Source organism: Ostrea edulis, chromosome 10 (assembly GCF_947568905.1).
Source record: "Ostrea edulis chromosome 10, xbOstEdul1.1, whole genome shotgun sequence".
In the NCBI taxonomy this organism is placed as follows: Eukaryota; Metazoa; Mollusca; class Bivalvia; order Ostreida; family Ostreidae; genus Ostrea; species Ostrea edulis.
The window spans coordinates 45,990,726-46,009,700 of record NC_079173.1 but is presented as its reverse complement, the minus strand read 5'-3'; the positions used below and the strand labels follow the sequence as shown (position 1 = coordinate 46,009,700).

The following is an 18,975-nucleotide window of genomic DNA, read 5'->3' as shown; positions in this document are numbered from 1 at the left end:
ACTAATAGTTCGCTAAAGGTGATCAGGGCTAGTTGCTTGCTATAGGTATAGATATATTGATATAACTAAAAGTTATTATGCAAGCAGTTTGCCCTATTGAAGTTCAGGAGTAAGGATCTTTTTTAAAAAATGCGTTTACAACAAGTTTTATTTTTCAGTAGGTGTTATCGCATTACACAAGTTTTAAATTATATCAACCATTTGACGGTTTCTGTCCAAAAGTAAAGAACACTAAAGTATTTTGATAGACGATTTCCAGATCCCAAGGGTTATCAACTCACAGTTATGGTAAAGGACCAGCGATTTTTTTCCTTATATAACTGGTACCGATAAACGGTACCATTCCCAATGCCAAAAACCATTGATTTTTCCCAATTTTGAGACTAAAAATTCCCAATTTACATGCCGAAAAATAGACCGGCCGCTGGCATCGTAATATTTACTTAGTCTGAAACGTTGTACAAGTTAACTAAAACTTCCGGTATTAAATCGAAAGTACAGATCATGACAGTGAGCGCGTTTTGTAGAGCTACGACAATTCTAAAACGAGCCTACGATAATTCTTTATGTCTCACAACAGCAAATATTAGCGTAAAAAAGTTTGTAAAGAGACGACTTTTTTCTTTTCTTTTAGTTGAAATCATATGCCGATACTTTGGTAGAAAATTCCCAATTTGTTCGATTTTGATGCTATTTTTCCCAATTGAATGGGTACCGGTACCAGTACCAGTGGGTAGAAAAAAATCGCTGAGGACTCATATTGCTTATAACATGTATATATCATAATCATGCTAAATAGTTTGACTCTTTCGTTTCTAGGAGTAAACAGGAAGATTTTTGAAGATTTCCTCAACTGCAATGGTTTTCTCCACACATTTCAGGCTTTATGGATATCAAAATTATGCATTTAGTTTTTATCTCACATCTGTGGGAGTAGAGGAGATGATTTTTAATATATAGTCTCATAAAGAATATTTGGCCCCATGCATCCATGAGGCCCCATGAGGCAAGGTCATAGATTTTACAGTCAATTATTTATTTTCCTTTGATCCTAAAGATGTTCCACACCAAAAATGGTAACATTTAGCAGCGTAGTTTTCAAGAAGTTAAAATGTAAATTTGGTAACGGATGACACACGACGACGGACGATGACCAATGGTATTAGGTCACCTGAAAGACTCAGATGACCTAAAACTCTTGATTAAAAAAAACAAACTTCAGCTGGGCTTTTAGTTTGATTTGAGGATAAACCTATCCTAAACAATATCAGTTCCTATCTATCAATGTTACTATTGTTACCACCACATGTTTTCCATTCTTCTCTCCTTGTGATGTTGGTATATCTAGCTGTTATCTTGTGGTGTTGATAAATCTAATTGCTATCACCTGTGGAAAAACTAAAGTAGAATTCATCTATGCAGTGATATGGCAACTGTAGGATATTTAAAACAAGAGGTCCATGAGCCACATTGCTCACCTGAGTCACCTTAACCCATATTTAAAGATTTTCCAGTCTCAGAATTTAACCGATACACCGCGGCTATTCCAAATGAGGTTGTACCATGTCATGTGCAAATAAGATATCCCGAATTGTCTATGCCAAATTCCAAGAAACAAAGAAATGATTATGGTACGTGTGTGATAATGCACTTAAAATAAATATTTTCCCTTACAATCGTCAAAATCTATTTTGGGACCTGGATTGTGCTCCAGCGATTTTTTTCCTTATATAACTGGTACCGATAAACGGTACCATTCCCAATGCCAAAAACCATTGCTTTTTCCCAATTTTGAGACTAAAATTTCCCAATTCACTTGCCGAAAAATCGTAATTTACTTAGTCTGAAACGTTGTAGAAGTTAACTAAAATGTCCACTTCTGGTATTAAATCGAAAGTACAGATCATGGCAGTGCGCGTGTTTTGTAGAACTACAACAATTCTAAAACGAGCCTATGACGATTCCTTATATCTCACAACAGCAAATATTAGCGTAAAAAAGTTTGTAAAGACATGACTACTTCTTGTTTTGTTCTCTTTTTTCTTTTCTTTTAGTTGAAATCATTTGCCGATACATTGTTAGAAAATTCCCAATTTGTTCAATTTTGACGCTATTTTTCCCAACTGAATGGGTACCGGTACCAGTACCAGTGGGTAGAAAAAAATCGCTGTGCTCCCATTGATTTTAAAATATACGACATAAGTGTGTAAGTGGTTTGAAGATTATGACGTGTTCTAGACAAATTGTTCAGCGTATGATTCGAATGTCTTTAAATGTCGATGTTTTTTTTTTTTTATCTGCATTGATGAATTTTATTGGGATCGATTTTTAAATTAAAATTTTTCCTAACAATATGACAAGAGTTGTCCTTTTTTCTTTATTTCGCAAATATTCAAATATTGCAAGAATGTTAAAAGAAAATAATATACATCTGACTTAGCAAATATAATTTGAGGTGAAGGTCAACAAATGACGTGTAAATGGTTCTACAGTTAAAATATTTTGATGGCACAAAGCCCGTTATTAAACCAAATGGTGTCAAACAAACAAAAAAATCAGAACAAGAAAAACGCAAGCTATATGAAAAAAAAGAAAAAAAAGAAAACGTGAATTCAAACCACAGTGGCTGAACAGAAAAGTATGGTTGAATTTTGAGGGGAGAGAAATGTGGTGCATTCCCTGCAAGGAGCTTTGGTCAGGTGTATGCCAAATGCTATAGGTTTATGCCGCATCAAAAAGAGATAAACCTACTATTTATGCCATTTAAAAAGTGAAATTCTCAGAATGATTTCCCCTACATATTCGAATGTAAAACTTTAATCCCTATTGTGGCTCCTACCTTAACCCACCCCAGCCCCTGGGAGATTTTGAATCAGTGCTATGTCAGAAAGCTTACATGTAAATGTAAACTTTTCTGGTCCAGTGTATATTTGTATGCAAAACTTTGGGCAGCTAGAAGAATAGAAGAAAAGTCTATTTTCACTGGTTACAGAAGAATAGAAGAAAAGTCTATTTTCACTGGTTACATCACTAAAAGAAATGTTTTGGAAACTTTTTTTGCTCAGTGGTTCTTTAGAAGATTTGCCCATTTTTTCCCCATGTAAATCGTTGTTCCCATATTGTGGCCCCACCCTACACCCCGGGGCCATGATTTTTACAAACTTCGATCTGCACTATGTCAGGAAACTTTCATGTAAACATAAACATATCTGGTACGGTGGTTCTTCAGAAGATCTTCAAAAATATCCGAATTATATTTGTATGTGAAACTTTTACCCCCTATTGTGGACCCATCCAACCCCTTGGAGCTATGATTTTAACAAATTTTAATCTGCACTATATCAGAAACCTTTGATGTAAATCTGTACTTTTCTGGCCAGTGCCTCTTCAGAAGACATTAAAAAATTTCCCTATATATTTGCATGTATTTTTTTTCATCCCGTTTTGTGCACCATGCTATCTCTGGGGAGGGTGGGGGGAGGCACACATTTAACAAATTTTAATATGTCAATAAGCTTTCATATGAATTTTATTTCTTCAGGCCCAGTGGTTCTTGAGAAGATTTTAAAATTACCCATCATATTTTTGCATTTTTGAACGGGCACGGCCCTTCATTTTAAAAATTTAAATCCCCTTCACCCAAAGGTGCTCTGTGCCAAGTTTGGTTGAAATTTGCCCAGTGGTTCTGGAAAAGAATATGAAAATGAGGAAAGTTTATGATGAGGAGAATGCAAACAACGACGATGTACAATGGACACATTTTGATCAGAAAAACTTGTCATTGACTCAGGTGAGCTAAAATAGCAATGAAGAATTTAACATATGTACATCTTTGGAGGAAGATGAATGAATTTACAGTAACATAGGGTTATCAGTAATAAAATTGAATGTCAAAGGGAACATATTGCTCAAGTTATGAATTCTGATGAGGTAATATCTTATCTGCAATCTCGATATGTATGGAGTGATAGAACAGCTGATACATTATACCACCATATAACAATGGCTTCCGGTCTTCCTTCTGTTATGTTAATTCATCCAAGTCTTCTCACCTGTAGGAAAGCAAGATATGCTATAGAGAGTTCTTCTGATACAGTTTGTGTAGAGATAATATAGAGAATTCTACTAATACATTTTGTGTAGAGATAATATAGAGAATTATTTTGATACATTTTGTAGAGAGATAATATAGAGAATTCTTTCGATACAGTTTGTGTAGAGATAATATAGAAAATTCTTCTGGTACGTTTTGTGTAGAGATAATATAGAGAATTATTCTGATACATTTTGTAGAGAGATAATATAGAGAATTCTTTCGATAGTTTGTGTAGAGATCATATAGAGAATTCTTCCGATACGTTTTGTGTAGTGATAATATAGAAAACAAGAGGTACTGTGAGCAATGCTCACTAAGAATACCCCCCGCTTATCCCAATCTCCCAAAGGGTGTTGGTAATAGGTATAAAGTACCCCTTTTCTGAGTGTAAAAAACAAATGGAATGACAAACCGAACCATATTGCTACTTCGATGTCCAGTGCACGTAACCTTTGACCTTTTGACCCCAAAATCGATAGGGAACATCTTCATCCCATGGGTAGTCCATATGTATGATATGGTGACTGTAGATGGAAAGGATAACGCTTTAGAGCCCGGAAACCATATTGCTACTTCGATGTACAGTGCGGTGACCTTTGACCTTTTGACCCCAAAATCAATAGGGAACATCTTCATCCCATGGGTAGTCCATATATATGATATGGTGACTGTAGGTGGAAAGGATAATGCTTTAGAGCCCGGAAACCATATTGCTACTTCGATGTCCAGTGCGGTGACCTTTGACCTTTTGACCCCAAAATCGATAGGGAACATCTTCATCCCATGGGTAGTCCATATATATGATATGGTGACGGTAGGTGGAAAGGATAATGCTTTAGAGCCCGGAAACCATTGCATCTACAGACGGACGGACGGACAGACAGACGGACAACCCGATTCCAGTATACCCCCCCCCCCACAACTTGTTGCGGGGGGTATAATTATTCTGATACATTTTGTGTAGAGATAATATAGAGAATTCTTCTGATACATTTTGTGTAGAGATAAAATAAAGAATTCTTTCGATACAGTTTATGTAGTGATAATATAGAAAATTATTCTGATACATTTTGTATAGAGATAATATAGAGAATTATTCTGATACATTTTGTGTAGAGATGATAGAGAATTCTACTGATATATTTTGTGTAGAGATAATATAGAGAATTCTACTGATACATTTTGTGTGAGATAATATAGATAATTATGACCACTCTTCGTTATTTTTACCATTTTACATGAGAATAATAAGCATTTTACGTTTTACGTCCCCTTAATAACTTTACACTCATATTGAGACTTCACCAGTGGCAGAAGTCCCACAAATTTAGACTCAGGGCAGTAGTAGTGAAGAAGCTTTTATCATGACACGGGACCTCTGATTTTAAAGTCCATTCTTACATGAGGCCACAATTAAAAGAATGTTTGTTTCCCCTCCCCCGGGTCTAGTTTTTGAAACTGACCAGGCAGGCAGGTGATATTTTTTTTTTTTTTAAATTCATATAATTTTATATGTATTGTCGGAAAAAAAGCAGATCTGTCAAACAGGGCACTGATTGTCTTCAATGCTTAACATCTGGAGAAGAGAACATTTATACTACTATGTTGAGGATTGGTTGAGCTTCAATGTTTTATGTATTAAAATCCTGGAATGGCTTGCTGGCGTTGAATCTGTATGCTAATATGAATGCTCTGGATGTGTAATTTCTGTTTTCTTTACTCCGACATTTCTTTAAAAAACATTATTTAAAGAAATAAATGAAAATAAACAAAAAACATTTATTCTTGACTAGAAACAAGTAGAAACAAAAATCATAAACAACATGTTAAAAAGAATGACTTAGAGAGGATGAATATCAGACTAGAATTAACTGATTGTCAGACTAGAATTAACTATTTCTTAATTGGATTTCTCTTTGGGACTTCCAATTTTTTTGAACGACACAAGTCACAAACTGGCAGCACAACTTTAAAGTTTTTGCACAAGTCCTTGTCCTTTTGGATCTCTGTTGCAACACAATATGCACATATGTCTTTGCGGCCAACATCCGAGCTGTAGTATGCAAATTCAATGTGACTGGTACATGCAAGCTGGAGTCTTGTGAAAACTTTTCCATGTAGAACATCCCCTGAAAGTGACAAAAAAAAAAACACTTGTCAGAGAAAAAAATTGATTTTAATGTTTTTGTGCTCTTTATTTTCTTTTTCAGATTACCCAAGGTTAAATTCAAAGATTCATCCCTACTTCCATTACTTCAATGATACAAATATTATAAAGATGTTATCATTCAATGACTGTAAATATAAAGGCTGCCAAAAACATAATTTCCACAGATTGTGCATTTAATACTGAATGTCCTTTTGGAGAGTGAAAAAGGGGAATATGCATGGTAGATGCAAACATGTTTTATCCTGCACATGTATATAAGGCCTACAAAAAGCATTTAACTTTTTGAACAATGCAAGGATACAGATTGAATGTGGACAAACACACAAATCCAATTTCTGTTCTTCTGACATTTTGTCATTTGATTAAAAAGATTTGAACAGTGAATATTCATCTTAGTTCATGTATCCATTGTTTATGATATTGATCATCATGATGATAAACAAATGAACATACTTGTGCTTTGGTTCTGTCAGAAATGCCAGTCTTATTTAGTGTCATTTAATCACAATATTGTCAATAAATATACAAACCTTCTGGTGCTAAAATTGCCCCGCAAGTGTAGTCATATTTATCTGTTGTGTGCTTCAAGGCTCTTAAATCTCGAGGGAATTGGAGACACCCCTGTCCACCCCCTCACAAATGTATAGCTGCGACCCTTTAAAATGTGAAAAAATGACAAAGTCCAATGTTGAAAAAAATTTGGGCAGCACTTCCCCTAGGAATTTACCGTTTTTACACCCCCTACCATAAATTTCCCCAGACCAAAAGTTTGGGAACATTGAAGAAAGAAATGAAATGGTGTGGGACAGACTCATTTATAACTTTAAGACATGAGCCATACACCATCTCAAACCTACTTGATAGAAATATAATAATGCATATAAATTACCTGTAAATCTGGGAGAGGCTTCATCAATCTTTTGAGGGAGCTTTGTCAGTGTGCTGGACTTTCTCATCAAAACATCGAAAGCTGTAGGACATGTAGGAGGATTTTGACCTTTTGGTACATTGTTATTTGGTTCTAAGTCTCTTATCACGTCAAATTGTACATATTTCAATTTTTTATCAAAGTTGTGAACCACTTGTATCTGTTCTTCAAAATCTGGCTCAAAAGTTACACCGTTGGCAAGTTTGTCCGACACGGTGACAGTTACTTCGTCCAACTTGTCTATGTTATGGTCGCCGTCAAATCATTCAAAACCTCATTCCATGTACAGTGTTTGGAGAAACTGTAGAGTCTGTTGACTATTATGGGCACAACTTTAGATGTGTGTTTGTATTTTATCTTTACAGTAGACGACAACGCTATTCTGTCACCCATTTTTTCAAGTATCGATAAATCCCGGTAACTTCCGAAAAAAGCAGAAGTAACGTCTAGAACCGACACGGAGCGGACACGATTTTTTTACGGAAATAAAAAAAAAAACATCGCAATTTTTTGGCAAAAAAACTTTTGACCCGGGCCCTTTTTTTTGACCCGGTCGGGGCGAGGGGAAACAAACATATTTTTATTTTTGGCCTGAATATTCACATTTCATCTGAAAAACCTGCGATCCTAACTTTTAAATACTGAGATACGCGACGACACCTCTGTCAATGTCTAAATGTCAAAGATTTATTGCCAAAACTTATTATTACCTATTGCATCATAAACGATAAGTTTACAAGTTTTAGTTTTAAGCTTTAAATCTTCAGTAGGTTCACAAAATACAACAAATTCCATGTCATGATTATTTTACTATTAAATTATTGAATGAATGAATATTTATATAAAACTTTTTTATTCGCTCCAGTGTCTCATATTTATTATCTTCTGCTTTTATAAAATTCAGACAAGTGTTTGATTTGTTTAGATCATTACAGTTTGATATGCTTAGTTAGTCATAGTATATTTTGATATGCTTTTTAGACATTAACAGGTATTTGTGGACCCTAGCGGGAACGATATATTGATCATAGATAGCAGAATCATTAAACATATGGAAACAACATTTAAATTCTTCTTTGTTCCTTTTGTTCATAGGTAAGGTCATCCTTAAAAATATCTTCGTTTCCCGCACTCAACCCGCCATTTTCAACATGGGTCGGTCGGTAGATTTTTTTTTCCTAATTGAATGTCTGTCCAAAGCATTCATATATATGGTTTCATGACAGTGTAGTTATTCAAATAAGATGTGCTTAAACAATTTGCAAAAGATTAGTTTCTCTTTAAAACTCTTCAAATAATGGACAGTTCATTTATAAAAAGAGGGAAGACAATAAAATTGATTTACAAATGTATTTTGATAAACATTTATTGATAACAGAAATACATGAAATAACCTGCACAAGAAAATGACTACCACGAATGTTTCAATCTTATAAAAACGTACAGGTAATGCAGGTAACACAGATAACATCCTGTATATTTGGGACGGTATATACAAGCTAGCAGGGTTCCCTTGAGCTCGGGTCTTCACACCTGCCTTAAATTAGCTCCGCCCCGCACTTAACTTACCTGAGGAAAACCGACCGGTTGAAAACCTCGGTCTTTAAGTCATAACCTTGGGTTTTGATTGAAATTCACCATTTTTTGTACATCCTTTTCTGCTATTCCTAAGTATGCATTTAGATTTTTTTATACAGTACATATGTATCAGCAAACTTACACATGAATACTATATACTAAGTTTGGTCCCACCCTGGGGTCAGAACCCTTACTCTGGGGATCATCAAATTTACAATATTGGTAAAAGACTACCTACTTTATCCATTTAGTTTCAATTTAGTATCAACAGCAATAAAGAAGATGTTATTTAAGTGTTATTTAAGTGTTTTACACATAAACACTATATAGTTGTTTGGCCATGCCCTGGGGTCAGAGCCTCTACCCCGGGGATCATGAAATTTACAATTTTGGTATAACCCTTCCTGCTCTCCTTCACCACCCATTAATGATTTTTTTTTTTTACACGTGGTCGGTTCTTAAGAAGAATTTTGAAAAGTTGTCAATTTTGGGCAGTTTTTGCCCTGCCCTGAAGGTCCCAGGGGTGCTGCAGACCTGAAATTTACAATTTACGTCCCCCTTGTCCAAATAATACTTCATACCAAATTCGTAAAGAATTTCACAGGTAGTTTTCAAGAAGAAGTTAAAAATAAACAATTGTTCATGCACGACGGACGACAGCCGATTAGGTTGTATATGTATTGCTAAGCGAATTCATATCCAAGGCCAAAAACAATATATGTTGGCTTCCACTCTTTCTACCTACCCTAGAAAATGTCCCTATAAAAAATTGAGGTGAAAAAACCGTGAAAGTGGAAACCAACATACTATATTTTTTTGCCCGATCAGGCCAATGTAAATGTATTCATGTATTTCAGCGAAAGGAGCGATAACTCTTACAAGCAAACATTAAGAAACAAGAGGCCCATGGGCCACATCGCTCACCTGAGTCACCTTCGTCCATATCAGAAGATTTTCCATATCTACATGCATTTGCATGTAAAACCGTAGTCCCTATTATGGCCCCAAACCTACCCCTGGAGGCCATGGTTTTTTGCAAACTTGAATCTACACTATGTCAGAAAGCTTTCATGTAAATATGAACTTCTTTGGCCAAATGGTTCTTGAGAAGAAGACTTTTAAAGATTGTCCCTATATATTTGTATGTAAAACTTTGATCCCCTATTCTGGCCCCATCCTACCCCAGGGGGGCATAATTTCAACAAACCTGAATCTGCACTATATCAGAAAGCTTTCATATAAATCTCAGCTTTTCTGGCTTAGTGGTTCTGGGAAGAAGATTTTTAAAGATTTTTCCTATATATTTGTATGTAAAACTTTGACCCCCTATTGTGGCCCCATCCGACCCCCGGGGGGCATGATCTTAGCAATTTATAATCTGCACTATATCAGGAAGTTTTCATATAAATCTCAGCTTTTCTGGCTCAGTGGTTCTTGAGAAGATTTTAAAAGATTTTTCCTATAAATTTGTATGTAAAACTTTGATGACCCCCTTGAGGCCCCATTCAATCCCCGGGGTCCATGATTTTAATGAACTTGAATCTGCACTATATCAACAACAAAAAAACCGAAAAAAAAAAAAAAAAAAAACTTTGACCCCCTATTGTGGCTCCATCCAACCCCCGGGGGCCATGCTTTTAACAATTTAGAATTTGCATTATATAAGGAAGCTTTCATATAAATCTCAGCTATTCTGGCTCAGTGGTTCTTGAGAAGAAGATTTTTAAAGATTTTCCCTATATATTTGTATGTAAAACTTTGATCCCCTATTGTGGCCCCATCCGACCCCCGGGGGCCATGATTTTAACAATTTAGAATCTGCATTTTATAAGGAAGCTTTCATATAAATCTCAGCTTTTCTGGCTCAGTGGTTCTTGAGAAGAAGATTTTTAAAGATTTTTCCTATATATTTGTATGTAAAACTTTGACCCCGTATTGTGGCCCCATCCGACCCCCGGGGGCCATGATTTTAACAATTTAGAATCTGCATTATATAAGGAAGCTTTCATATAAATCTCAGCTTTTCTGGCTCAGTGGTTCTTGAGAAGAAGGTTTTTAAGATTTCCCCTATATATATGTATGTAAAACTTTGATCCCCTATTGTGGCCCCATCCGACCCCCGGGGGCCATAATTTTAACAATTTAGAATCTGCATTTTATAAGGAAGCTTTCATATAAATCTCAGCTTTTCTGGCTCAGTGGTTCTTGAGAAGAAGATTTTTAAAGATTTTTCCTATATATTTGTATGTAAAACTTTGACCCCGTATTGTGGCCCCATCCGACCCCCGGGGGCCATGATTTTAACAATTTAGACTCTGCATTATATAAGGAAGCTTTCATATAAATCTCAGCTTTTCTGGCTCAGTGGTTCTTGAGAAGAAGATTTTTAAAGATTTTCCCTATATATTTGTATGTAAAACTTTGATCCCCTATTGTGGCCCCATCCGACCCCCGGGGGTCATGATTTTAACAATTTAGAATCTGCATTATATAAGGAAACTTTCATATAAATTTCATCTTTTCTGGCCCAGTGGTTCTTGAGAAGAAGATTTTTTAATGACCCTACCCTATTTTTACCTTTTCTTGATTATCTCCCCTTGGAAGGTGGCCTGGCCCTTTATTTTAACAATTTAGAATTCCCTTTACCTAAGGATGTTTTGTGCCAACTTTGGTTGAAATTGGCCCAGTGGTTGTTGAGAAGAAGTTGAAAATGTGAAAAGTTTACAGACGGACGGACAGACGGACGCCGGAATACGGGTGATCAGAAAGAAAAGCTCACTTGAGCTTTCAGCTCAGGTGAGCTAAAAAGGCAATAATTACAGGGTTTGACAATAAGGCACGTCCGACCGACCGAGTCTACTAAATGATAGGTCCGATCGGGTAAAATGTCGATTTACTAGTCCGACTGGTCGTGTTGAAAAAATAAACAAGAAATTTTATTTTAAACCACAAGATATCTTATTTTTAACTTTAAAAAATAACTGTAAAGAGTTTGCGAGCAATTTTGAACCGCGTGATGACAAAATCTCTATTTTTAGTTCTAATACATAGTCGCTGTCGGAAGTGATGTTTACGACATTTACTCTTTGTTAATGGGTGTAAAGTTATATTTCGGATAAATATATATAAACTGAATTTATTTTCATTTGAAAAAAAAAACCCAGTTTATTTTAATTGAATATAAGAAAGTGTCTATCAAATGAATAAATTAAATCGTAAATAGCCATTTTTCGTTGTTGACACATGTGCGGGAATGTCTCGACTTCTCGTCCTCAAGGAAGGATGTTCCAAGAAAAAAAAAGGAGTAGGTTGGGAAGTTTGAAAATAAAAGCATCAAATTGAATGACGAGACTAAAGATGTTTTTGAGACAATTAAGTACGTTTTAGTTTAAACTTAACGTTTGTCATTTGAATTAAGTACTTCAATATGGAGAAACCATCAGGGTTTCTTTTCTCTGGAAAGTTGATCAGGGCTAGTGGATGTAAGGTCAGGTCTAGTAAATATCATTTGAAGTTGCCCGACTGGTCTAGTGCTCAAGAAAGTAAATGTCAAACCCTGAATTATATTATTACAATGTATATATATAAATAATTACGCGTCCCCCTTGCCGGGGTAAGTGTAATGTCGTCTCGGGAAGCAGACCTAGAGTGATCAAAGTAGCATTGGGCGCCGTCGGTAGGTGGCGCTGGCGGCAACATTTCCCGCAATCACAAAAAGTTGACCTCACTGCGCTAGGTATTTTTCACCGTTTAATATGATAAAGCCCGAGGTTTAAATACGAAGGTATTAACGTGAAACGAAAGTAAGGAGTTCAAACTTTACGTATATGGTGATATAGAAAGCACGTGGTACGAAATGACATTTTGTCGGTATTTTGAAGTTAGAAAATAAGTTGCAAAACCAGAAATCTGCCATATACGCAGATTTTACGGTGACATTTAAATAATTTGAACTTCCTTTTTCTTTAAACAACACTGAGATATGCGTATATGTCTGAACATAATGTGAATGTGGTTAAATAAATTTTTTCAACCTGATGGGTAGAATTTACAAGAACGATAACTCTAATATTTGTAATCGGAAACAAAGGGAAAATAAATCAGGCGTACTTCATTGTCCACAATAAATCGCCGACATATGTGATTCAATGAAGTTTCCCGTTATCAAATTGTCATGTTTATTTTAGAAGATACATAATTATCCTAGATGTTGTACTTCACCTTGAAAATTGATACTGTACCGTCAGTAGGTGGCGCTCGCGGCATAAACAAAAGTTGTTTTTTTTTAGAACCGCCTTGGCTGAAGCCACAAGCGGTATCCAGGTATCCTGGTGGGGGTGGAGGGGTTGTGTTAAGAATAAATAACACAGCAATTTAAGACCGACCAGCCCATCTTTGTTCCAATTCTTAAGATGTCTCATTGCAGAAAATGATCTTTCGCAAGGCACAGAACCAACTGGCATGCTATTTTCCAGCATGCATAATTGCTTTGTTTTACTCTCACTAGTGGCTTTGGTACAATCTTATAATCTTTTCTATCAAGGATATTGATAAACAACAATTAAGATATGTGTATATGTAATCGATACAATGATATTTGTGAAGAATTTCATACAGAAATACTATAATTTTCCTCGTCCGGTAGCTAAAATGACTGAGGGTAGGTATGTTTATTAGCGTTTTGAAGCAATATCGATACTTATTTTCAATAAAATAACGTCATAGTCACATTTTGCACACCCCAAAAAGGTAGAATAGGCATCAGGTTAATTTCTGTTTGGTCTATTTTCACCAATATTACTTGAGGTCAAATATTTACAAAAGTCAGAAAAATAACTTCATGGAAATATGTGAAGGTACTCGTGTTTACCTGTCAATTGTGATGCAGGGAAAAGGGATATTTTAAAATACTTATTAATTTTGAAATCAGCGCATTTAAATTAAGTGGAATATTGATCAAAATATGTTGAAATTATATTGTTTTTAAAAATCTCCTCCTGTCGCTATTAAAGGATGTACATATAAATAATTAGGCGTTCCCGTTGCCGGGGTAAGTGTAATGTCGTCTCGGGAAGCAGACCTAGAGTGATCAAAGGAAATTCTGAATAAAGGAGACCTGCGTTTGACAATCATCAACATTCCTACTTTACCACGTTTGGATACTTTTATCCGTAGTCTTAGTTCCCTCGTCTTTGCTGGCAATGTTGAGTTTAGCAGCCATGTATTACAGACACGAAGAAATTCGGTGAAAGCCAACTAGGCCTACAATCTCAGCCCTGTCGTCTGCTGTGCCTGGCCTTGATGTAATGTTCCTGTTCGCAACATTTGGCGCAAAGTTCCTTCAACAGATAGGATTTATCGCTTATTTTCATCTCCAACATCGAACCCGACCACAATATTTTCTGTTTAATTTTACCCGCAAACAAGACTAACCCCATAGCCAAGTGCTCTTCACATGTTTGCAGTCTAATTAAAATTAGATCGTATGGTCCGCTCATCTACTATCGCTACACGCCTGGGTGCATCTCAGGATGTAGTCTAATTAGATACACAAAAATTAAGAGGAAAAAAGGGGGATTAAAAAATCTTGAAGATACCATACTCTTTAAATCTGTAAAACTACTATATTATGCCAAGATTTTGATAAAGTTAATAAAACTGTCAACTTCCACAGAAAAGATGGTGTTTCTTCATTAATAAGGACTCGCACGTCAATTTTACTTTCCCTCCATTCTCACAATGTCAAAGTTTTGTGATCGTGTACCCGCCACATAAATAGGGAGGGTGCATAATCACAAACCCTTGGCATTATGAAGATGCTGTTCGTCCGAATATTCCATGTAGTTGAGGGTAACATTGGCATTTTTACGCATTGGTTGACAATGATTTTCTCAGGGTGAAAATTTTCAATGTTACCCTTAACTACATATATTTCTATAATAATGCCATTTGAAAATGCGTAACAATACCTCAAAAGTAGAATAGCACTAATCCAAATTCGTCATCACACGAATCAAATGCGGCGTTATGCTTTAAAAATACTAAATAACATAGCGAGCTTCCAGTGGCGGATTTAAGGGGGGCGCAGCCTGCGCCCCCCCCCTTTCCCCCCTAAAATTTTCAAACTTAACGTAAATCGTGGTATCTTGTTTAGAAAAAATTATAAAACAATGTAAAAAGCAATAATTTCTTCCACTCCCAGAGAAATGAATGACAAAATCTATTGATTTCTTGAATTACTTTATTGGGAGAACTTAATTTTGTCCAAAAACCCTTAAAATTTGCGTCATTTCATTAATGTCACCACATAAAAAATGATAGAAAATAGTACAAAAGACTAAATAGGAGATATATTTCAAGCCATATAAAATCTGTAAAATCCAGGAGCTTCCGGGGGCTTCGCCCCCTGCCCCTCCCCCCCTCCCCAGGGCTTCGCCCCACACACCCCTGTCTCATAAAGTGGCGCCCCCCCCCCGTAACCACAATTCCTGGATCCGTCCCTGGCTTCTAACAGATTATTCTTTATATAACTATTGGTATTTTCTGATTTAGATTAAGAATGAGATGACCTTTTAATTCAAACATGAATTCTGTTAGGGAGAACCAATATCGGTGACCCCCTCCTTAAAAGAAAGGGGGGGGGGGGTCCAACGTAGTCAAAACGAAATACTACATCAAAGGGGGAGCGAATTTCATTTGTACTTGATAACCTTATATTGAATTATCATTCGAGTTCGGTTATACAATCTGTTTCGTTATCTTTCGTTTCGGTGCATTTCATTTCGTTTGAGCGGATTTCGTTTAGTTTCGGTAGAGTTCGTTTCGATTTCGTTTCGCATTTTAAACACTAAATGACAATATTTCTAATCAATTTAAATATGTTTATACCTCGATCTGATAGGTTGTACTCCCCATTTATTCTGACAAAGACCATATATATATGACGCATCATGAGACTTTGGGTCCAAATGAGGTGTATTACGTAATAGAGAAATGACGTCACCAACATCGTATCTTGTTCAACACGTTATCAAAATTATGCAGTTTTTGTGATTTTTTTTTCTTTTCTTTTTTTCTTTTGGTTTAAGAGAAAATATTTAATATATATATAGTACTTATGTGGTAGTTTTACTTAGTTTAGTTTTATATTTTTATATTGCCATTCACATTCATTCACTTCAATACATATTGCGCTGCGCTACTTACTAACTTTGTGTTGTGTGTTAAAGAAATCTAAACACTCCTTTTAAATATAATGGTTTAATCCGTAAGGGTCCGGTTAGAACATAACTCGGATTAGTTCATGTATCTTTTAGGTGTCATACTTGTTCTGTCATCTGATTGGTCTTAGTATTTTGTTCTAGCCAATAGGAATTCCTGGCGGGAATTCCTGAGTTCTTTTTATGAAATAGTTCAGGAAAATCTAGTTTTGAAAGAGATTCCAAAGGGTGTTACCACTATTGAGTTCTAAAAAAGCATAAAGTATATATTTAATTTATAGAGGATTTGCTAACACCAACAACTGTAAGTAGCTGATAGTTTTACTATATGATTAAAAGCAAGTAATGGATTTAAATAAGTAATTAAACTTTTCTTTATTCATAAAACTTGTGTGCAAGTCATGAGTGAAAGATTTACTGAAAGTAGAATTGTGGAAAAACATAATTTCTGTTCTTTAAGTAAATAATGAGTTTTAAGTAATTTAAATGCGCAGAGTGATATATGTGTACAGAATTTAGTATTTTAGTAAATTATTCAATAGGTCATCATAAGAGTTTTAAGCAGTTTCACCTTGATTTCGGAAGCTGTAGCCCAGTTCCATAAACTGGTATGTACATGTACATATTCAATTCACTGCAGTGCATTATATTCATTTTTTGTAATATCAATTACTTATAATTGATGGTTCAGAGAGTTATGTCCTTGACGATAAAATGATGACCAATATATATTTGTATTGTTACATATATCATATGTTCGATAGTGTCTTTTGTCTTTGTATTGTATTTGTCCTTATATGTTTTTATTGTTGTTATAGGGTTTGTTTTCATTGTTTTCCAAAAGTAAACGAATCCACGACCTTAACCATCTTGTGGATTATCTTTAAACCCAAGACCGGTTACGCTTACAGGTACCTAAATTTAAAAATTTTAAAAATAAATTGCACTCCCCATTTTTTTTTTACAAAGACCATATCCTTATCAGCGGATGTAGAGCCCCCCCCCCTCCCCCCCCCCCCCCCCCCCGTCTTTTCGCCAAAAATTACTTAAATGGTATTACTGACATATACAGATAAAGAAGTTGAAAACAATCAAACCCTCCATAGAACATATTTAAATCAGAACTGAGGTGAGTAAAACTCTAGATTTGGCACCCAAAATGGCCGAGTACTTGATTTTCACATAGATACCCCCCCCCAACCAACCTCGGGAAATTCTGGAACTTTTTAAAGTAGAAAAATAGTGCTAATTAAACTTGATAGAATATTGAATAAACAATATCAGGATATCACAATTTTTACAAAAGAATCGGGTTCAGCAAAGTAAACTTTCTGTATTTCAACAACTCATTCTTTGTGTGTGTGTGTGTGGGTGTGGGTGTGGAATTAGTTGTAGGCCAAGTGAGCACTTTAGAAAGAAAAAAACCCACATCTAATGAAATAATATGCTATTGATCATTTTTTAAGGTGTATAGGCATACAGCATTAGCGTAGACATTTACCACATGACTTTACGAGGACAGTTTTCTTTACCGCGCATATGTCGTGGAAAGGATTCTTTTACCATGTGACTTTACGGAAACTGCCGAGCAATACACTTTTTCCGCGCATCGTCATGTTCGGAAAAGAAGATATTTTCAGCCGAGGCTAACATACGTACAAAGCAATTAGAATCTGAAGATTAACTGCATTAATTATTGTCAATATTATATATTCAAAACATTGAACGTATAAGCTTTATTAATGATGTCATCATGTAAAACAAATACAAATATACACTGTATTTGGTTTCCCCTTCAAAACCTGGAGCAAATAACATTGTTTTGAGTTCTTTTTGAAGTGTTGCATGAAAACGAATAACGTTGTTGAATGACGTCGCGAATATTTGTAATGTTATTTGTTAAAAACTGTTGCTTTGGTGCATGGTTTTAATCAAACTTTGACATCTTTTACTTAAAAAATAAAAACGAACTCGATTACTCCATCATCATTTTTCATAAATATTTTTAAATTCATTTTTGTTCGCTTTGATATCAAAATTACCAAGATGAGCGGCACTAAATTATGTATATTTTAAGTTTAATTATGCAATGATTAAAATCAGTCACTATTAATTTCTGTATAATCTAATGGAAAACAGTGTCGCTATCGTTAAAACAATGGTATTTGAAGACGTATCTACTAAAAATTAAAACGGTGCTTTTGAATGAAAAACAATTTTCACAGAGCGGTAGGTGCATCGGTCAGATTTTCAGGTGGGGTTGTCAAGTGACATAGAAAGGTCTGTAAACCTTTTAAAACATTTTACCATTTTATTTCTATTTCGTTGCTTAATGGTTGTTTCATCACGATGTATGTCATATTAGTCTACAATCAAGCCATAAATACCAGAAAACATATTAAAGGATTACTACCTGATGTCAGAGGCACACACAATGAAGACGAGATAGGAAGCTGAATTAAACCAATTCAGTACTGTAAATAACACTTGGAGCGAGATGTGCTTGTGAAACACAAATGTCCCCCTATAATGGTCGATTTCAAAGATGACCAAGGTCAAAAGGAGAAATATATTGGTACCAGTAGAAAATATTGTCACAAGAAATGCCCATGTGCAATATCAGAGTTCTGATATCTATCATTTAGAAATTATGACAAATGTCGTTTTTTTTTCAAAAGTAAGTCAAACTCTAAGGTCAAGGGTAAAAAATGACTGATGACAGAATGACAGAATGACTGATGACAGAATGACAGAATGACTGATGACAGAATGACTGATGACAGAATGACAGCATGACTGATGACAGAATGACTGATGGCAGAATGACAGAGTGACAAAATGACAGAATGACTGATGACAGAATGACAGAATGACTGATGACAGAATGACTGATGACAGAATGACAGAATGATTGCTTGTTTGTATTACGTGTTAGATTGATTGATTGAATATTGTTTAACGTCCCCCTCGAGAATATTACACT

General features: G+C 35.4%; 1 protein-coding gene across 3 annotated transcripts in view; it reads right to left on the bottom strand.

The window, feature by feature from the left end:
* The window catches only part of LOC125666234 (uncharacterized), a 249,059-nt gene that overhangs the window by 120,334 nt on the left and 109,750 nt on the right, over nucleotides 1-18,975 (bottom strand). The gene's annotated exons all lie outside the window — the stretch shown is intronic.